We start from the raw sequence: 23,220 nt of genomic DNA on the forward strand, positions 1-23,220 counted from the left end.
TTAATTACCTTACACAGTTTAGTATCATCTGCAAATATTGACACTGTGCTTTCCAGGCCTATTTCTAGGTCATTGATAATTATGTTGAACAGCAGAGGTCCGAGTACGGACCCTTGTGGTATTCCGCTGACTACCGGGGACCAGGTTGAGGACTTCCCGTTGACCACTACTCGCTGTACCCTGCTATCCAACCAGCTGCTTATCCATGTGCAAATAGTTTTTCCTAGGTCAATCTCCTTTAATTTGATCATCATACATCTAAGCATACTGATGTCGACCTCATCATCATCCTCCGATTCCTCACCCCTTTCACTGTGTATATCCCCCTCCTCACAGAGTATTAATTCGTCCCCACTGGAATCCACCATCACAGGTCCCTGTGTACTTTCTGGAGGCAATTGCTGGTAAATGTCTCCACGGAGGAATTGATTATAATTCATTTTGATGAACATCATCTTCTCCACATTTTGTGGAAGTAACCTCGTACGCCGATCGCTAACAAGGTGACCGGATGCACTAAACACTCTTTCGGAGTACACACTGGAGGGGGAGCAACTTAGGTAAAATAAAGCCAAGGGCCTCCAAATTGCCTCTTTTTCCTGCCAGTATATGTACGGACTGTCTGACGTGCCTACTTGGATGCGGTCACTCATATAATCCTTCACCATTCTTTCAATGGTGACAGAATCATATGCAGTGACAGTAGACGACATGTCAGTAATCGTTGGTAGGTCCTTCAGGCCGGACCAGATGTCAGCACTCGCTCCTGACTGTCCTGCATCACTGCCAGCGGGTGGGCTCGGAATTCTTATCCTTTTCCTCGCAGCCCCAGTTGCGGGAGAATGTGAAGGAGGAGCTGTTGACGGGTCACGTTCCGCTTGAGTTGACAATTTTCTCACCAGCAGGTCTTTGAAACTCTGCAGACTTGTGTATGCCAGAAAGAGACATACAATGTAGGCTTTAAACCTAGGATCGAGCACGGTGGCCAAAATGTAGTGCTCTGATTTCAACAGATTGACCACCCGTGAATCCTGGTTAAGCGAATGAAGGGCTCCATCCACAAGTCCCACATGCCTAGCGGAATCGCTCCGTTTTAGCTCCTCCTTCAATCTCTCCAGCTGCTTCTGCAAAAGCCTGATGAGGGGAATGACCTGACTCAGGCTGGCAGTGTCTGAACTGACTTCACGTGTGGCAATTTCATAGGGTTGAAGAAACTTGCACAATGTTGAAATCATTCTCCACTGCACTTGAGTCAGGTGCATTCCCCCTCCTTTGCCTATATCGTAGGCAGATGTATAGGCTTGAATGGCCTTTTGCTGCTCCTCCATCCTCTGAAGCATATAGAGGGTTGAATTCCACCTTGTTACCACCTCTTGCTTCAGCTCATGTTCAGCAGGTTCAGGAGTGTTTGCTGGTGCTCCAGTCTTCGGCACACGGTGACTGAATGCCGAAACTGGCCCGCAATTCTTCGGGCCACCGACAGCATCTCTTGCACGCCCCTGTCATTTTAAAAAAAATTCTGCACCACCAAATTAATTGTATGTGCAAAACATGGGACGTGCTGGAATTTGCCGACATGTAATGCATGCACAATATTGGTGGCGTTGTCCGATGTCACAAATCCCCAGGAGAGTCCAATTGGGGTAAGCCAATCTGCGATGATGTTCCTCAGTTTCCGTTAGAGGTTGTCAGCTGTGTGCCTCTTATGGAAAGCAGTGATACAAAGCGTAGCCTGCCTAGAAATGAGTTGGCGTTTGCGAGATGCTGCTACTGGTGCTGCGCTGCTGTTGTTGCTGTGGGAGGCAATACATCTACCCAGTGGGCTGTCACAGTCATATAGTCCTGAGTCTGCTCTGCTCAAACTTGTCCACATGTCTGTGGTTAAGTGGACATTGGGTACAACTGCATTTTTTAGGACACTGGTGAGTCTTTTTCTTTTTTTTTTTTTTACATAATTTTTTTATTGAAGCAATATATGCAATACATACATAAACGTTCACTATATTTCAAATCTTCGGTAGAAGGGTGTCATATGAATACAGAGCAAGGAAGAATACAGTTGAGTCCTTAATCAAGGGACACATCCATTATAAACAATCAACAGCATCACATCTGCATGAAACAAGTCCCCGGAGACCATCTGCTCCACCGATCCAAAGTTCAGCTCAGTCGATTGACCGAGACTTATACATTAGAAGAAGAGGGGAAAAAAAAAAAAACAACCCGTAGCCGTACCTGATTTCCTCACCCCTCGGCCCACGAAACCCCGAGTGTCAGTCAACTTTAAAGCACAATCGGTGGATCTCCCGCAGCCATTCTAGTTAGAAACCATTCTGTATTGGACAACGAGTCATGGAGCTGTTTCCTAACCGATGTTGACAAGGTCGTTATATAGCTCTCCCAAACTTCAAAAACATTATGTATCTTAGTGTCTTTTTCCAGCAGGACGCTTATCCACTCCATCCTAAAGAGGTAGAATAGTTTGGCTTTAAATAATGATAGAGTAGGTGGATCCCTCGCTATCCACACTTGCAGAATGGCTTTCCTAGCCGCTATACTAACTGCCAGCAGCAGTTTTTTACTGCCCAAAGAGAGGCGTTGATTCGGTGGTAGGATACCGAAGAGCGCCCACTCCGGAGACAACCTCCAATAGTTCACCAGATTGGCCGTCAAGTAGTTTCTTATATGTATCCAAAACTGTCTGATTATAGAGCATGTCCACAGGCAGTGAAATAGATCCGCCTGAAGAGTGCCACATTTCCAACATGCATGTGTGTCAGCAAGTCCTATCAAGTGTCGTCTATGGGGCGATAAATAAGTCCTATGTAAAATATTAAGAGACATTTCTTTATATCTAGAAGAGGGAAATAATTTGCAGGCTTTAACGTGCGCCGCCAGTAAGTCTGTAGTCTCAATGTCTGGGAGACAATCCTTCCAAGACATAATACCTCCCAGTCCCTTCGAGTAGTCTAGGACGTTTCGAAAGTACCCATATGCAGTCGAAATTGCCTTACGAACCTTAGGGGTTTGTTTCAGCATTCTATCCAACGGATTGTCCCAATCCCCAGGTGAAAAACATCCGATAGTGGATGAAACATAATGTTGAGCGAAAAGAAAGGCCACAGGATAGGCCAGCAAAGTTGGATATTTAGTAGTGGCCTCCTGGAACGTGAGCGGCCTCGAGCCCCGCATGTCCACTAGATCACTGATCTTGGACACACACCCCAGCCGCCATATATTAAACGGATATTGTGCCCGACCATCTTGGAAGTCAGGATTAGCCATGAACGGAAGATGTAATGATTTGTGGGCATTTAGATTAAGTTTATGTCGCATATCTGTCCATAGTTTCTTAATGTTCCACAATAATGGGTTTCTCCTCAGCTCCTCGGACACCTCCCGATCATGCAGATGTAGAAAGGTAATTAGATCCCCCCCTTGTAAAAATTCCCTATCTAAGTCTGTGTTTGTGTACGTGTTGTCATTGTGCATCCAGTCATGTAGGTATCGTAGTTGGGCCGCCTGGGAGTACCAGAAGATATTAGGGAAGTTAATTCCTCCATTCCCTGCGGTCTGCTGGAGTTTGATCAACGCTATACGCGGTCTCCCTCCCTGCCAAATAAATCTTCTAAAAAGAAAATTGAGACGTTGAACGTCTTTAGGTAGAAGTGCATGCGGCATGGCTTGAATGAAGTACATCAGACAGGGGAATGATATCATCTTAATCAAGCTAGCCCTCCCCAAATATGATAAAGGCATAGATTTCCAGGTCTCAAGTTCTGTTTCAATTGTTCGGATGGCCGAGGTAAAATTTAGGGCATATAGTCGCTCCGGCTTTCTCGGTATTCGAATCCCTAGATAAGTTATGTGATGAACTCCATTGTAATGGTAGGTTCCTCACCCCCTGTTTCAAAAATGAACCATTCCCCAATCTGAGTGCCACCGATTTTGCCCAGTTAACGTTAAAGCCTGAAACGTGTCCATAAGCCTGCAGTAAATTAAATATATGGGTCAATGAAGCCTCCGGGTCAGAGATATATAGCAGAAGATCATCGGCAAAAGCAGTAAGTTTTAGGTCTCTGCGACCAACCTGAATTCCATGAAACTGAGTATCACTTAACAGCAAACGATGTAGGGGATCTATGGCCAAGTTGAACAGCAGGGGAGATAAGGGGCAACCTTGCCGCGTGCCACGGTGCATAACCACCGGGCTGCTAATATGTCCATTAAGCAAGAGGGTAGTCGAGGGAGAATCATATAAGTAGCGAATAATATCAATGAAGTCTTGATGGAATAGTCTACGTTCTAAGACCTTGAATAGATGGGGCCAAAGTACTGTATCGAAGGCCTTAGTGGTGTCTAAACTGAGGAGTATATTTCTGGATTGGGGCGATTGAGCAGAAGCTATAACTGCCACGACCGCCGCCCTAATTCCCTTAACCGAATGAGTATTGCAAACAAAGCCAAGCTGGTGATTAGTTAAAGTGTGAGGGAGAATAGTTTGTAGCCGGTCTGCTAAAATCTTAGTAAATAGTTTTATGTCGGTATTTAATAACGTAATGGGCCTGTATGAGGTCACCAATTGTGGGTCCTGTGCGGGTTTAGGGATTAAAATAGTATGTGAAGTGGTGAAAGGGGGAGCGATGATTCAAAAGGCTGTTGAACACTTCCAGCAGAGTCGGAACTACGTGAGGCTGAAGGATTTTATAAAATTCATTAGAGAGGCCGTCAGGGCCTGGAGACTTGTGCAATTTGAGTTTGGACATTGCCGAGACTAGTTCCTCCTCGGTGATAGCTCTCACCAGTAAATCCGACTGTGCATTCGTTATTGGTGGTAGTACTGTGTCTGGTAGTAGCGTGGTATGGGTATATTCGCTGAAGGGGAGATCAGAGTATAGGTCAGCAAAGTAAGATTCAAAATGGTCTAATATGGCAGGGGAGTTGGTAAGGAGTTGTCCCGAGGCTCGGTGTCTAACAGCTGTTATGAATTTGCGAATAGTTTTTTTCCTAGCCATATTTGCCAGTAGTCGACCGGATTTATTTCCCCATTGGTAATATTTATGGGAAGAAAATACCACGTCACGCTTTGCTTGCGCTAGCAAGTGGTCATTTAAGAGCTGCTTAGCCTGTAGATAAAGCTGCAAAGACTCCTCAGTCTGTAGGGTAAGGTGACTCTGCAGTGCATCAGTTAATTCTGAGTGTAAGGTGTTGTAAATCGCCACATTTTTCTTTTTCAATCTATGAACGTACTCAATAATTTGACCCCTTAGAACTGCTTTTGCCGCACCCCAAAGAATAGTTGGGCGGTCCCAGTGTTCCAGGTTATCGTCTAAATAGTTGGCCCAGTTCGTTATCAAAAATTTCCTAAAATCATCACAGTTATAGAGATAGCTCGGAAATCTCCAAATCCTAGAGCCTCCCGACTGAAGAGTTCTTTGCAGCGTCAATGTCACAGGAGCATGGTCTGATATCAAAATGTTGTGGATATCAGCTTGCGTGACTTGCGTAACTAGGGAGTCTGCAACCAAGATGGAGTCAATCCTGGACCAGGAGCTATGAACCCCGGAGAAGAAAGTAAATGATCTGTCAGAGGGATTGAGGAGACGCCAAACATCAGTAAGCTGAAGGGAGGTTTTTAATGTTTGGAGATGTGTCCAAGAAGAGGAACCGGAAGTACACGGGATAGGGCGCTTATCAATAGTGGGATCGTCAACTGTGTTCCTGTCGCCTCCCAGGATAAGTTGAGAATTATCGCGTTGTAGCAGCTGAGAGCTTAATTCTTGGAGAAAAACAGCTGTCTCGCCATTTGGTGCGTATACATTAACCAGTGTGTATTTGTTACCCCAAATTTCTACATCCAAAATTAAATAACGCCCCTCCGGGTCAGCAACAGAATTTAAAACAGTGTAGTGTAGGTGTTTGCTAAATAGAATCGCCACCCCCCCCCCTAGTCTTCCTCGTGTTATCTGCAGAAACACAGCTATCCAACCATGGTGCCCGAAGAGCAGAGGAGGTGCCCGCCATCCAGTGGGTCTCTTGGAGAAATATAATTTGAGGTTTAAACCGTTTCAGGTGTGTGACAACTCTTTTACGTTTTATTGGGGAGTTAAGGCCGCCCACGTTCCAGGATAAAATTTTAAAGCTAGAATCTGCTAAAGAGCTCCCTACCCTAGGGTTGGTCATTAGTCTATTAACCTACACCCACCCGAGGGTGACACTCCAGCGGGAACATCACGTCACATCGTCCTCCTCCTCCTTCCCAGCGAGCGGAGAGGAACGACCGAAACCATACAGTACCATAGAGCCCAGGAGCAGATCGGGCGAGGAAGGCACGGCACGGGCAGAACAAAAAAAAACAAACAAAAAAAACACACATTGCTTCACATAACATTTTTCATTTTTTCCAAACCAAACTAATAACCACGCAAGTGCTAAACCCTCCGGTAGCACTGGCGAGAAACCTATCAGAAGTAAATGCAACATTAAAATTCAAGCTGAGTAGCATGTGAAGAGACCAAATGTCTCTCTCGTGTGAAAATTAAACCGACTCAGGCATAAAGTATATAACAACAATATGTCTAGTCTTGGTGTGGTGGATTCCCAGGGTTCAACATGTGTGTAACATGGGATTGTGCGGTGGCGGGATCAACAAATATCAATGTGCGACCATTGTCATGAACGCGCAATTTAGCTGGATACATCAATGCGAATCTAGTATTACTCTCATGGAGTAATTTGCAAACATCCGAGAACTCCCTTCTCTTCTGCGCAACAGAGGCCGAGAAATCTTGAAAAATCAAAATACGTTTTCCCTGCACTACCAATTGCGGGAGTTTGCGATAAGAGCGCAATACATGTTCCTTCATACAAAAGTCCATGAATTTCGCAATGACTGGCCTCGGCTTCACTTCAGCATCAGGTCGAGCAGGACCAATTCTATGCACCCTTTCAATATGTGATAAGAATGGGGCATCTGTAATTCCCAAAGCCTGGAATATATCAGTCGTTACAAAATCTGACAATTGTCTGTCTTTAACTGCTTCGGGAATGCCCACAAAGCGTAGATTCGATCTTCTATCCCTGTTTTCAAGCTCATCTATTTTTGCCTGTAGAGTTTTAAGAGAGGAATCTTGAGTGTCAGTGGAGCGCTGGAGTGTGTGTATCTGATCCTCCCCATCGCTAATCCGCTGTTCTAATGAGGTGATCCGTGAGGTGTTATGGTCAATTTTCGCAAGTGTCGAATCAAGTAGTGTCTGTATCTGTTCAAGCCTTTTGTCAATTAAAGGGATATTCTCAAGTTTCTTGTCAATTTGGGGCATGAGAAGCCGGGAGAGCTCCTGGGCCATATGCATTAACGAGGGTTGATCAGGAAGCGCCTCCACCTCCTGAGTTTGGTCTCGGGAGTTCCCTGCCTCCGGGGGAGAGGGGGGGTTAGGTTTCCCCGCCGTGTTTTTGGTCTTACTCATTCTTGTAGCAACTGAGGACTGGGAGGATCTAACCGCTGGAGTTTTATGGACGTATTTGTCCATCCCCCGGTCTGTAGACCACTATCTGCAATAAGCTGGGGACTCTTATACCAACACACTGCAGTATATGATAATAAAACACCTCACGTAAGGGCCTGAGTCAGAAGATATGTCAGAGCTACTCAGCAAGGAAACAAAAACAAAATTTAAGTAGACATTAACTTACACATTATACAGATAAAGGTAGTGCAGGGGCATTGCACCCTGAAATCTCCGGGTTAGAGCCTAAGTCAGGGCAAAACAACTGTGGGACAAATATTAGGAGAGATATTATAAATTGCCCCCATAAAAAGGCTTTATAAAAGGTAACAGTGGATTAGTATAGCCAATTCACTGTTAAAACTAGGTAGCCACCAGATGGCGATGTAACCTCAGAAATTTCTGCACAGAGATTTCAACAGCCTCATGTATCAGTGTCGCATGAGGCAGCTACCAACACTACTAATAAGTACAGTATTAAAGGTGGGCAGATAGGGAAAGAAGAAAAGGATAGAAATAAAAGGGGAGAGTCCAGCAAGATGCAGAAGGAAGAGTAGGAGAGAGGCCTGGTTTCCCACACCTCAAGACCAAAGAGCTTAAGCAAGAAGGAGAGACTGAGCACTCCGTTGGAAAGAGGTATAGGGTATTGGAAGAAAGTTTAGGGAGAGGCACACATCAGGTAGGTATCAAGCAGTGTACAAGGGGGTTGTATAAGTCACTTGTGTAAAGTTGCGGTCCCGGGTAGTAGGACCACGCAGCCAGTGGTCAGCGACAGGCAGGACCCCAAATCGCCACCCCCCTCCAGAGTAGTGTTCACTCTGTCAGTGTATACCCGAAGACAGTTCCCAGCCCTTTGTTCAAACCACTTTTGAGGGGTCCAATCGAGCCGGCACAGGGCTCACCTCAGCGCTCACCGCCGCTGTAATGTATAAGGACACAGTAATCCGGGTGTCCAAACCCCGGCACCAGGATCAGAGGGCTGAAGAGGAGTCGCAACACCCCGGGCGTCGAGGGCAGCAGCGTCCACCCCCCAGGTATCAGTCAGCCTCGGTTCAGCAGGCTCTCACCTCACCCGCGTTGAAAGGCGCCTCCCGGGATCCTCCGTCTCCGCTCCGCCAGCGCCCGTCACGGCAGCCGATCACCGCCGCGTCTCTTAGACTCTCCTCCGGACACCTCAGCACAGACTTAGAAGCAGGGGGGGGAGCCAGGCCAGCGTCCTCCGCTCCAGGGGCCGTCTCCGTCACAGCGCCCCACCGTCGCCAGCCCACACTTGTCCTGCCTTTCGGTCCCGTCCCCAGACACTGCCGCACAGCCTTGGGAGCAGAAGCGGGGGGGAGCCGGGCCAGGTTCACCGCTCCAGAGGTCGCCGTCTGTGTAGCGCTGCACCCAGCCAGCCGCGGCATTCCTCACAAGCGTCCAGGGGCAGCACGGGCAGCCGAGCATCAGGGAGCAGAAGCCGCCGGGCCGCCAGAAGTACACGGAGCCTCCGCACCTCTGCAGAACGGAACTACCACCAAAGGGCTGCAGGTAATGGGATGTCCCCGCGTGAGCGGCAGGGGACGGGTATTACCGGGCCTCCAGTCTTCGCGCCAGAACCCACGCCGGCGGTCATGCAGGCCGTCTCCTTGAGGGCCAAACTTCGGGGGCACACAAACACGCTCCTACCCTTGCAGGGTATCTCCAGGCTCCCTATGATGTAGGGGTTGTTGTAGAGTATCTCTCAGGAGAATAGAGGGCAGATAGCAGGGGATGTTAGTGGATTTCCAACCTGCAAGCCGGAGCCCAGCTAAAAAGCAGCCATGCTGGATGGCCCGCCCACCGGAAGTCGGTGAGTCTTTTTCTGATGTCTGTGTACATTCTCGGTATCGCCTGCCTAGAGAAGTGGAACCTAGATGGGATTTGGTACCGGGGACACACTACCTCAAGAAATTCTCTAAGTCCCTGTGAATTATCGGTGGATACCGGACACACGTCTAACACCAACACAGCTGCCAAGGCCTGAGTTATTCGCTTTGCAACAGGATGACTGCTGTGATATTTCATCTTCCTCGCAAAGGACTGTTGGACAGTCAATTGCTTGCTGGAAGTAGTACAAGTGGTCTTCCGACTTCCCCTCTGTGATGACGATCGACTCCCAGCAGCAACAACAGCAGTGCCAGCAGCAGTAGGCGTTACACTCAAGGATCCATCGGAGTTAGGAGTTAGGAGAGGACGCGTCAGACTTGCCAGTGACATGGCCTGCAGGACTATTGGCGTTCCTGTCTAAGGAGGAAATTGACACTGAGGGAGTTGGTGGTGTGGTTTGCAGGAGCTTGGGTACAAGAGGAAGAAGGGATTTAGTTGTCAGTGGACTGCTTCCGCTGTCACCCAAAGTTTTTGAACTTGTCAATGACTTCTGATGAATGCGCTCCAAGTGATGTATAAGGGAGGATGTTCCTAGGTGGTTAACGTCCTTACCCCTACTTATTACAGCTTGACAAAGGCAACACACGGCTTGACACCTGTTGTCCGCATTTCTGTTAAAATAATTCCACACCGAAGAGGTGATTTTTTTTTGTAATTTGACCAGGCATGTCAATGGCCATATTCATCCCACGGACAACAGGTGTCTCCCCGGGTGCCTGACTTAAACAAACCACCTCACCATCAGAATCCTCCTTGTCAATTTCCTCTTCAGCGCCAGCAACACCCATATCCTCATCCTGGTGTACTTCAACACTGACATCTTCAATTTGACTATCAGGAACTGGACTGTGAGTGCTCCTTCCAGCACTTGCAGGGGGCGTGCAAATGGTGGAAGGAGCTACCTCTTCCCATCCAGTGTTGGGAAGGTCAGGCATCGCAACCGACACAATTGGACTCTCCTTGGGGATTTGTGATTTAGAAGAAAGCACAGTTCTTTGCCGTGCTTTTGCCAGCTTAACTCTTTTAATTTTTCTAGCGGGAGGATGAGGGCTTCCATTGTCATGTGAAGCTGAACCACTAGCAATGAACATAGGCCAGGGCCTCAGCTGTTCCTTGCCACTCCGTGTCGTAAATGGCACATTGGCAAGTTTACGCTTCTCCTTAGATGCTTTTAATTTAGATTTTTGTTTTTTTTTACTGAACTTTTGTTTTTTGGATTATACATGCACTCTACTATGACATTGTACATCGGCCTTGGCAGACGACGTTGATGGCATTTCATCATCTCTGCCATGACTAGTGGCAGCAGCTTCAGCACTAGGTGGAAGTGGATCTTGATCTTTCCCTATTTTACCCTCCAAATTTTTGTTCTCCATTTTTTAATGTGTAGAATTATATGCCAGTAATAATATTATATCAATAACAACGGCCTACTGTACTGTACTACTATATATACTGCTCACAACAATGCAGCACAGATATGGATACTTGCAGTGACACGGAGCTGCAAGATACAGCAATGGCCTACTGTACTGTACAACTATATACTGTTGGTCACCAAAATGCTGCACTGTACTACTATATATACTGCTCACAACAATGCAGCACATATATGGAATGGATACTTGAAGTGACACGGAGCTGCAAGATACAGCAATGGCCTACTGTACTGTACAACTATATACTGCTGGTCACCAAAATGCTGCACTGTACTACTATATATACTGCTCACAACAATGCAGCACAGATATAGATACTTGAAGTGACACGGAGCTGCAAGATACAGCAATGGCTTACTGTACTGTTCAACTATATACTGTTGTTCACCAAAATGCTGCACTGTACTACTATATATATACTGCTCACAACAATGCAGCACAGATATGGAATGGATAATTGAAGTGGCATGGGGCTGCAAGATACAGCAATGACCTACTGTACTGTACAACTATATACTGTTGGTCACCAAAATGCTGCACTGTACTACTATATTTACTGCTCACAATGCAGCACAGATATGGATACTTGAAGTGACACGGAGCTGCAAGATACAGCAATGGCCTACTGTACTGTACAACTATATGCTGTTGGTCACCAAAATGCTGCACTGTACTACTATATATATATATATATACTGCTCACAACAATGCAGCACAGATATGGAATGGATGCTTGAAGTGACACGGACCTGCAAGATACAGCAATGGCCTACTGTACTGTACTATACTGGTGGTCACCAAAATGCTGCACTGTACTACTATATAGTATACTGGTCACACAATAATGCAGCAGATATTGAGCACTGATCAGGATAATGTCTAGAACTGAGTCTGACACGGAGCTGCAAGATACAGCAATGGCCTACTGTACTGTACTACTATTATATACTTGTGGTCCCCACAATGCAGCACACTGAGCACAGATATTTTCAGCACACTGAGCACAGATATAGAGCTTTTCAGGGAGAGAATGTAGCCACGTCCTCTCCGTTCAATCTCCAATGCACGTGTGTAAATGGCGGCGACGCGGGGCTCTTTATATGGAATACGAAACTTGCGAGAATCCGACAGTGGGATGATGACGTTCGGCCTCTTTCAGGTTAACTGAGCAAGGCGGGAAGATCCGAGGCTGCCTCGGACCCGTGAAAAACACGTGACGTTCGGGGTGGTTCGGATCTCGACGAACCGAACCCGCACATCTCTAGTTATTACTCACTAAGAAATGTATTGTTTGTAACCATTTTATATTTTTGTTGTATAATTGTTATTCCTGAGCGATTCAGTCTAGGCAACATGTTATTTATATATACACGTGCAATAAGTATACTGTGTTACAGCTTAAACCTGAGTACAGTTAACCCTTTGAGAAATGTGCCACTTGTTGGCACTTTTGGTGGTTTAGTAGAGCCAAGGCACTTAAACTGAGTTATTATAGTTAGATACTATTTGCACTATGCATATAGAAGTTATAATACTATTGAGATGCTAGTGGCAATGGCTGAACTGAAATATTGAGTTGAGGAATATTGTTTTGTTATCCATTGTGTCAATTCATTCCTTGGGGTTTATTTACTAATAATCCGAGTTTGTCCGAATTGTGTGTTTTTTTCTAAGTCCCAACACGGAATTCACTAAGCACAAATCTCGGCAGTGTTTGGGCTATTCATAATGGTTTTAATGGCAAAGTTCAGAAATACAAATGACTAGACCATCGGTCAAACGCGGCTGTTATTTCATACAACAAGGGTATTCACTATTCATTCGTATTTGGGTGTTAGTCTCTGAGTGCTCAATTGCGGTCGTATTTTTTTGCGATTCTTTAAAAAAAGCAGCAAAAAATAGACCTGCTTTTTTCTTGCGTGTTTACATGTGTTGCCACTTACAAATCATTCTCACCTGAATTAGGATGCCTATAAAAGTATCTTATGCCCATTTCAAACAACCTACACTCAGAAATGGCTGCAGGACTGTGGACCAGTGATCTTTTGTGTGCTGTGGGATTCCTCAGACTCAGACATCAGCCTGTAAGTAACCATGGCCAAGAAACTGAACATGGTCAGCAGGTTGTACAGGTTCCGCGGAGGCTGTGCAGGCCTCGTTTTTTTAGGGGGCGTTTAAACTTGAACGCATTGTCCGATGACAGGGTCATACAGATGTTCCGTCTAAATCGTAACAACATTTTCCATCTGTATGACCTTGTCAAACTGGGCCTAGACCCTGAGACAGCACGCTCTCGCCCTGTCTCAGGCCTGCACAAACTCCTGGCTGTGTTGCACTTTATGGCTACTAGGAGCTTTCAGGCTGTGTCTGGGGATGTCATTGGAATCTCACAGCTCTCATTTTCAAGAATACAACACAGGTGATGTATACCTAACTACCTCCCCTGTTTTTGGTTGGTTTTAATTACTCTCAGTGGCCAGTGATGATGTTCTGTCCTAAAATCTCATGTTTTTTTTCTATCAAATATACACACAGGTGTTGGCTGTTTTGCCACCCCACATCGATGCCTCAATCTTTTTCCCTACCCAGGAGTCTCAGTGGCATGCCGTCAGGGTAGATTTCTATGAGCTTGCTGGCATGCCCAATGTGCTGGGAGCCATAGATTGCACACACATTCAGCTGAGACCACCTAGGGGCAGGTAGCACATCTATACTAATCGTCATCTAGACCACTCCACAAATGTGCAGGTGGTTTGTGATGCATTGTCCCGACCTGATACCCCTGCTGAACACAATTACAATAATGCACATAGGTCCACGCGGAATGTGATAAAAAGATGTTTTGGTGTGCTGAAATCTAGGTTTCGGTGTCTGGATAAGTCTGGTGGCCTTTTGTTGTATAGTCCCTTGAAGGTGACTCAAATTGTGTTCTGCTGCTGCTTTCTTCATAACATGTGTTTGCAACAACATCTGCCACATGTTGATGATGACGAGGAGGATGAAGAAAGCAGCCAGCAAGCAGAGGAATTAGAGACATCTGGTGACACTTGGAGTACAGATGTAGGGAGGCAGGTTAGGCAAGACCTCATAAATAGTTATTTTTAAGGTAAGTTTTTTTTTGCTTCTTTCATTTGTTGTGTAAGCCTAAATATATGTTGGGCCTTTTTTAATTTAAAAACCATTACTCAGAATGTGTCTGTCTCCTTGACACATACAAACATACCCTCGCTTTATGCAAAACAAATGCAGCATGTATATTGTTTTTATTTAAATTTTCTAAACAACAGATTATGAGTGACATGCATGAAGTCTGGATAAGTGTTAATAAACTTTTACTGATAATTTCTTTAAAATACACATAATCTACATAGTAATTGAGAATGTTTTTTACTTTATGAATGTGTGTAACGTCCTAATGTAACACTTCTCCACATATAATATGTTAGCCTTGAGGAATACATGTGTCCCAATGTGTGATGCTCCATCGTATTTAAGGGACACAAACTTAGTCTCATCCAAAAAAAATTATTTTGTTATGTTTGCTGGAGTAAACTTGCAGATTTGTAAGTCAATACACAGTTTTCAACATATATCCATTATTACACACATTATTTTTTTTAAATCAAATATTTCCAATTTCTTTGTTTCTGCGTCATGTTTTAGAATCTGATTACTCATTTTTACCACACACAAACATGGCACAACAATAATGTCATTCATTTTGGGAATGAATTATCTACATTTTTAGCCAACATATTAGGACACTTTTAGCCAACTCAATTGTGTTATTCTTGGAATGTCATCTAGAGAAGAAATGTAAAAGAGTTAAAATTCACATTGTAAGATGTATTGCTCATGGATAAATCTGCATGGCTGCCAATTAGTCTGTCTGCAGGATATGAGAGTGATTGGAATTAAGAAATAGTAATTATTTAATCAAATCAAGTGGTCTGGTTTGTGCATGCTAAATACATTCTGCATGGCTGCCAATTAGTCTGTCTGCAGGATATGAGAGTGATTGGAATCAAGAAATAGTAATTATTTAATCAAATCAAGTGGTCTGGTTTGTGCATGCTAAATACATTCTGCATGGCTGCCAATTAGTCTGTCTGCAGGATATGAGAGTGATTGGAATTAAGAAATAGTAATTATTTAATCAAATCAAGTGGTCTGGTTTCTGCATGCTAAATACATTCCGCATGGCTGCCAATTAGTCTGTCTGCAGGATATGAGGGTGATTGGAATCAAGAAATAGTAATTATTTAATCAAATCAAGTGGTCTGGTTTGTGCATGCTAAATACATTCAGCATGGCTGCCAATTAGTCTGTCTGCAGGATATGAGAATGATTGGAATCAAGAAATAGTAATTAGATAATCAAATCAAGTGGTATTGTTTCTGCATGCTAAGATCAATGTGCAGCTCAAAGAACATTTTCCTCCTCCCAAAAAAAAAATACAAAGATGTTAAAGAATAAACGTGATGCAAAAAATCCTGTTATTGTTTGTAACAGTTATAATTAATGATGTTGTCAAAATTGACAAGGTGCTAAGTGTTATATATATTCTGACAATCCTACACTTACTAACTGTGTTTATTTTCTTCTCTATACAGAAATCGGTGTCTAAAATTTTTATGGTTTTTTGGGTGGCTGCTTGGACTGGCCTTTGCCTTTACCACTGTTGTGTTGGTGTGCTCTGGTGAAGCACCTTGGTGGTGAGGACACTGGCGGTAGAATTGGAGTAGTCATACCAGAACTGCTGCTTGGTTGCTGTTGGTGCTGGGATCTGAGTGTTTCATTGAGGTTAGTGAGGGTGGCATTGAGTTCACGTGTTGCAGCATTTTGATTTTCTAAAATTCTGGTGATAGATTCATTGATCATTTGATTGTTTTCTAAGATGTTGATATAGCTTTGCTGTTGTCTGTGCTGTTCTTCCATTATGCATTGTAAGTTGCCCATGACATTTGTAATGTCTGCACGCATGATTTCCATGGTATTGGCAATTCTGGTGGTTGGTTCATTTTGGCGACCGATATTACTGCTGATTCTTCTGAGGTGAGATGGTAGGCTTGAAAAAATTTGGGTCTGACTACGCAGGCAATCTTGATTACTGGCCTGCTGTGTAGCCCAACTGTCCCAAAACACTTGACCAGGGCCTTGTGCTACTGGTGTTGTTGGGCTGTGTTGTGGTAGTGGTGTGCTTTGCTGTGGTGGTGTACTCACAGGTGCTGGGTGGCTGATTCCTTCGATTACTGGCTGCATTTGTAAAATGATTGTCTCATCCATGTCACTGTGTTGGTGCTGTTGCGTAGGGATGCTGCTACCAGTACTAGAATCTGGAATTAGAATCATTTTGCCGTTAGTTATGCATATGTTAGAGAAATTAATACAAAGCAATAAACATGGAACACATGTATTTGAATGGTGCTTTCAGATATCCAGCATAGCAACATCATCACTCAGAACTTAAATATAGACATATTTCTGTTTGTGGCAACTGTGTCTGGTTACTTCATTCTTAAAGCAAGCACATGAGTTGTATGGTAGATCAGACATACTCCATCATAAAAACACACTTTAAACCATAATGTGTTGCCTTCTAGTGTTTAAAACAAAAACATAGTAATGTTTTTGCATGTTCGTGCCAATGTTAGGACAAACACCCATGTGAAATTGAGGGAAAAAACCTTACTATTTGCCAAGCTTACACATGTGATTATGTTGCAGCATCTTCCACACAATCTGTTACTGTATGGCTGAAGTGGACATACATATCTTTACTGGATGTGGACAAGGCCATTTTGCTCAGATTCCATTTGATGTTTTAGTGATTTCGGTAAGTATAGCAGATCTGGTTGGATTTTGAGTTAATTAGTCTAATTAAATGGATTATTATGAGATGACTAATTTTTTTTTAATTTACAGTTTCATACTCACAATCAAGATGAGGGGATTGTGGTTGGTGTCTTGGAGGTGTGTCCAAAATTTGGAGTGGTGGGACCGAACAAACTGTAGACAATCTTCGTGACGGGGTAGCCTGCTGTGGTTGGGACTGGACATCAGACCTTGCTTTCTTTGTTGTCACATGTATTATTTGTTGGTGTGGTACAGGAGTCCATCTTCTGCTGCTGAAGTCTTCTTTTGATGGACCTAGGATTTAAAGTGTAATGTTGTTATGGCCATTCCTTTATAAACATAACCTATACTACAATGGAGACTTTACCTGCTTCCGGTGCATCATCATCATCAGATGTCATGGGAGTGACTGTAGGATGAGCAGTACTGCTTTTTTCAACACTGTAAATCATGAAACAAATAAAAGAACTTATTTATTCATACTATTGTTGATACAGCCACCCATTATGTTTATAAACATTACATCTTACAAAAATGGTTCTTTATTTATGGAATAACAATTACGCACCCATAAAAAAATAAAATACAAACACACACATTGGCCAATAGCCATATGCACTATGGTAAGTGCAACACAGGAAAGAATGTACAGGACACAGACATAGGCCCTCATTCCGAGTTGTTCGCTCGCAAGGCGATTTTAGCAGAGTTACACACGCTAAGCCGCCGCCTACTGGGAGTGAATCTTAGCTTCTTAAAATTGCGAACGATGTATTCACAATATTGCGATTACAAACTACTTAGCAGTTTCAGAGTAGCTTCAGACTTACTCGGCATCTGCGATCAGTTCAGTGCTTGTCGTTCCTGGTTTGACGTCACAAACACACCCAGCGTTCGCCCAGACACTCCCCCGTTTCTCCAGCCACTCCTGCGTTTTTTCCGGAAACGGTAGCGTTTTTATCCACACGCCTATAAAACGCCGTGTTTCCGCCCAGTAACACCCATTTCCTGTCAATCACACTACGATCGCCGGAGCGAAGAAAAAGCCGTGAGTAAAAATACTATCTTCATAGCAAAATTACTTGGCGCAGTCGCAGTGCGAACATTGCGCATGCGTACTAAGCAGAAAAACGCTGCGATGCGAAGATTATTTCCGAGCGAACGACTCGGAATGAGGGCCTTAGGACACAATTACAAATACATACACTAACAAACAAAAACACACACATCTTCATTTTCAAATGTAATGTAATTAATGAAAGATGCAATATAGAAAATGCTCTGTGATGTGGCACTACAAACACACATGAGCACAATATGAGCAAAAAAAATAAAAATAAAAAAATAAAAAGCCATCATAATAGTAAGGTAACTAAGTCTGCAGTGTTGTGTTAGGGTACAAATGCAGCCTAAAACTGAACCAACAAATAGTGGGTTTGCCTTAAACAAGATTACATTCAGTACTAATGAAATTACACGTGTAACTGGCTTCAAATTGACTTTGCACTACTCCAGCCTCTAACATGTCAACCACTGTTTTGGAAACATTGCACATGGATAACTGAAATAAAAAACATAGTCCTACTTTCAAACTGTAAAATGTGCTAAAGGAAAACATTATTGCTGGCCAATTCTATGACACACCAAGGCCAAACTACACATGGAAAATGTACTGTAAAAATACCACATAACATACAGTAAAGTACTATGTGACATTGGCTTTTGTTGAAAACCTTACCCAAAACGATGTCTTTGCTGATGCACACTTGAAGATGTGAGTAATATGCAACGTCACATGACACACATTTGCAAAAAACATTAAGACAGAAGTAATGTAATAGAATGTTTAGACAAATACACATGCTCACCATCCTCCCTGGGCCGAATGGAATCACGGACATAGGTTGCAGACACTACTTCAGGAGGTATTAAACTCTGCATGAGCTCCTCATAGTCCAGATATCTGGCAATAAAGGGCTGTCCACCACCGGTTTTGCGAGCCAACTTCGCCTCCTTGGCCATTTTGGACTTGACACGTCGCTTTATGTCATAGTACCGTTTGCGGCACGTGTCCTCCGTCCGCTTGACCACCCCCTCACTATTTACAGCAGCAACAACTTTCGCCCACAACACCGTCTTCTTCCATGTTGGCACCTTGGCGGACTCAGGCCCAAATAGCTGCCGCTGATACTTCACCAGCTCCCGCACCAATGCCACATTTTCAGCATAACTAAACTTTACATTCCGCCCAGTCTTAGTAGTGGTGCGTGGCTGCGGAGCTGTCTGACTGTCACTATCACTGTCACTTGAGGCTGCTGCAGCAACCTCACCCACCTCCTCAACCTCACTAACCTCACTCTCACTCACCTCCTCCACCTGACCAACCTCCTCCCCCTCACTCACCTCACTCACCTCACCCACCTCACCCACCTCTGACTCACACATAATTGTGTGGTTCAACAATTAACACAGAAAAAAATAAGCCAAACAACACACTCCTCCACTACCACTGCACAACACACACACACACACACACACACACACACACACACACACACACACACACACACACACACACACACACACAAACACTGACAAGGGACTATAAAGCAAAAAAACTTGGACAAAAAATTAGACAAAACCAAAAAAAACAAGACTACAAGAATGACAAGACTACTTTCAAACACAATACTACACTCAGAAATCGCTAACAAAACTCCTCACCAAACCAACTACTCACCAACCTCCACAGCACAACCTCCCTCCTCACCACTAACTAAACCCAGGAGGTGCGGACGTTTTGGGGCGTATTTCTATGGTTGCGCACAGACACTCCTACATCTGAAACACAACCAATCATGAACGTGGATGAAAACGAAACTAAAAGTGAAAATGCGTCCGTGGTTGTTAAAAAAAAACTGCAGCGTTTAACATTGAAAAAAAACAAGTAAAAACAACAGAAACACGAACGCAAACAGCAATGACGGCCGTAAATGGGCCAAAAAATACGACTGCCATCGACATCGGAAAACACGAAAACCAATAACTCGACAGCTTCGTAAATTAGCGTAAATAGATTAAAAAAGTTGCATGAAAATGCACCCGATAAAAAATGAGTTTAAACTCTACACAAACCGACTCAAACACGAATATTAGTAAATAAACCCCCTGGTGTTCTACTGTGTATGTTACCGAGCCTTTATTTAATGCAGATAGAAAGTGACGGAGTGATCCAGTCTAATAAAACAGTTATCACTTCCCCACCAGTGTCATGATTGTGTTGGGAAACTAAAAGAGTCTCCTGTCTCTCTGCCATGGCGTAGGGATCCTGAAGAGAAGGTGCAGGCCACACTGACACACGGCAACATCGCTAGGACGTGTAAGTCTGAAATAAAACTGGAGTCCAATGCAAGGCCCATGTTCTTTATATCATAAAATAAGTAATTAACAAACAATTTTAAAATGAACTTTTTTTATGTGTATTTATTAGCAAACCTTTGTCTTCTTAAAGTACAAGAATAAGAGCAACAATTAAATTTGGACATTGAAAAGTAGAATGACACAAAGGTGCAATCAATTCAAGAGCATTAAAGAATAGACACATACATAACAGTACTAAGATTGATACAATATTGGGCATTTGAAAATATGAACAATGTCCTATCATATTGAATATCTAAATAATTTAACATTATTAAAGCGAAAATAGGAAATAACAGAAATAGTGAAAGGTTTTGGAGAGTAAGAAGGGGTGGGGTGGAATCAGTCAAAAGGTTTCAGGCCATGTGTGGTATTGTAAATAGCAAGTAACTGCAAAATAGTGGTCAGCTGATTGGTGGGTCATTAGAGAAGTTCCTGTTTCATACCACAATGTGGACTGGAAACAGTTCTTTACCACTTGTCTGGCATGGTCGCATCAGATGCCACCAAGCCAGGTTGGGCTTTCCCTGACATGGTCACAGCTGATGTGACCAGTCCATGCCCACTCAAATGGACCTACAAGCCCTCTTGCATCCGCCGTGGCTCTGCCCCCAGTTTATCCCGATCACTGTGGTCAGCAGTCCCTGAGGCCCCCTCAATCCATGGTACCCTCCATCCCCGCTCCTCCCTCTGCCCCGATCACTACACCCAGCAGTGATCAGTGAGGCAGCCAATCGCCAACCCTCCTGCCGGCATAATCGGAAAAAAACATGGTTAGCCGCAGTTCTACACTTCCACTGTCCTGATCACTGTGGCCAGTGCCACCACCCCCCTCTCTCCCAGCTTACCAGCATCAGTCATGATGATCGCAATGTTTTTCAATGTTTCGCTGCTAATAATTTGATGTTCCGATGTTTGAAACCTCTAAATATATATTTTTTTTAAATATTTTGGAAAGATTTGGGGGTTTTTCATTCCTTTTTTATGAAAATTGTTTTGCGTAAGTTTACATACATGTTCTTCACCTAATTCACTCATAAAAAAAACCCTCTCAATTTCAGAGCTGTTTTCAGGGAAAAAAATTGCCAGTTAAGTGGTTAATCTGTGCTTTAATGTATTACAATAAACTTTACTTGAATAACAGATTCTCTGGACTATAGTCAGGGCTAGCTCTACCATTAGGCAGCTTTAGTCAGATGCTTAGGATGCCAGGATCTGGGGGGTGGGGCATCTCTGAGTTTGTTTATCACAAAATGAAGGATAACTCTGAAAGATGCATCCCTGTTACATAGTAACATAGTATCTGAGGTTGAAAAAAGACAATTGTCCATCGAGTTAAACCTATTGAACTTAATGCAGGTGGCAGCTGTTGAACTTCTCATCTGAGGCTGGAAAGTGGGTACAGGTGTGTGATTTGGGAAGGGGAGGGGGCAGCAGGCTGAAGTTTTGCTTAGGGTGTGAAGAAACCCTGCACTGGTTCTGTTTATAGTTCATCAGTTTACAAATAAAGAATATAATTTTATTTCTTGGTCCATCATAATTTTAAATGTTGAATATCTGGTTACTTAGATCTTCACCCATTGCCAAGGCTAGACTGATCTGCCTCTATTGCCTCTCCATATCTGCAGCACCACTCTGCAAATCCCTAATCTGGTATACAGTACCAAATTCCCAGTCTCAGCATCCCCCGACACTTATCAGCTGGCACAACATGCTGGAGTGTGTAGTTTCACAATGCCTGAAGAGCAATAGTTTGTCTAGGCTGCTCTAGAATCATATTACTCACCAAGACCTACATAGCGTCCAATAACAAAAACCATTATACTGTACTGTGGATTCTGTATGATTTACTGTACTCCTCTTCCTCACACTCCATAAGATGTGTCTGTGGCATGCTACCCTCCTATGGAACTCATGATCATGTCTGGTCAGACGTTCCACCAGCATTCAGATATTCCTCTCTGAAATCTCTTTCTTCAAACATTAGAACAAATGATGTTAATTCTTTCATGATGTGGCTGTGTGCTAGGTTTCTTGTCTTGATTGTCAGCATGAATACAGGCCAATGTCACATGAGAATTAGCCCATTATGTCACCATTAATAAGCTCTGTCAATAAGTATAGAGTCTGGCTCAATCATATTGTATTGTACACCTTACACAAACAGGAGTGTCGAATGCTCTAAGGTCACCACATTAGGGTTCAAGAATATGTTTTTTATTTTAAGTAACAGGCTGACATGACAACCATGGAGCTATTATTATCCTTGTTCCATGATGCACAACAGCTTTTCTGACTGTATACATTCCCACACCCACACACAAAATGTAAACCTACACTATCGAGAAACACACGTGAAAAAGATAATATTACATTATCATACCTCCCAACATGGGTGGTCATTCCGAGTTGATCGCTCGCTAGCTGCTTTTAGCAGCATTGCACACGCTAGGCCGCCGCCCTCTGGGAGTGTATCTTAGCTTAACAAAATAGCGAACGAAAGATTAGCAAAACTGCTACTAAATAATTTGCTGCAGTTTCTGAGTAGCTCCAGACCTACTCCTAGACTGCGATCACCTCAGTCCGTTTAGTTCCTGGTTTGACGTCACAAACACGTCCTGTGTTTGGCCAGCCACTCCCCCGTTTCTCCAGCCACTCCAGCGTTTTTACCTGGCACGCCTGCGTTTTTTAGCACACTCCCTGAAAACGGGCAGTTTCCGCCCAGAAACACCCACTTCCTGTCAATCACACTACGATCACTCGAGCGATGAAAAAACGTCGCTCGATCTTGTGTAAATCTACAAAGTTTTGTGTGAAAGTACTTAGCGCATGCGCCCTGCATACCATGCGCATGCACATTTTTGCCATTTTTTTACTTAATCACTGCACTGCGAAAATCGGCAGCAAGCGAACAACTCGGAATGACCACCATGACCCTCTCCAGGAGGGACAGAATGCTCTGTTCCTGGACTTTTCTCTTAATGTAAGTCCAGAAGCAGAGCATTGTGTCCCTCCTGGAGAGGGTCATGTTGGGAGGTATGCATTATGGTGCTCAACATGTCAGTGATGTAAAAGCATGCAGCATGGATTAAGGG

The sequence above is a fragment of the Pseudophryne corroboree genome, chromosome 2, assembly GCF_028390025.1.
Source record: "Pseudophryne corroboree isolate aPseCor3 chromosome 2, aPseCor3.hap2, whole genome shotgun sequence".
NCBI lineage: Eukaryota > Metazoa > Chordata > Amphibia > Anura > Myobatrachidae > Pseudophryne > Pseudophryne corroboree.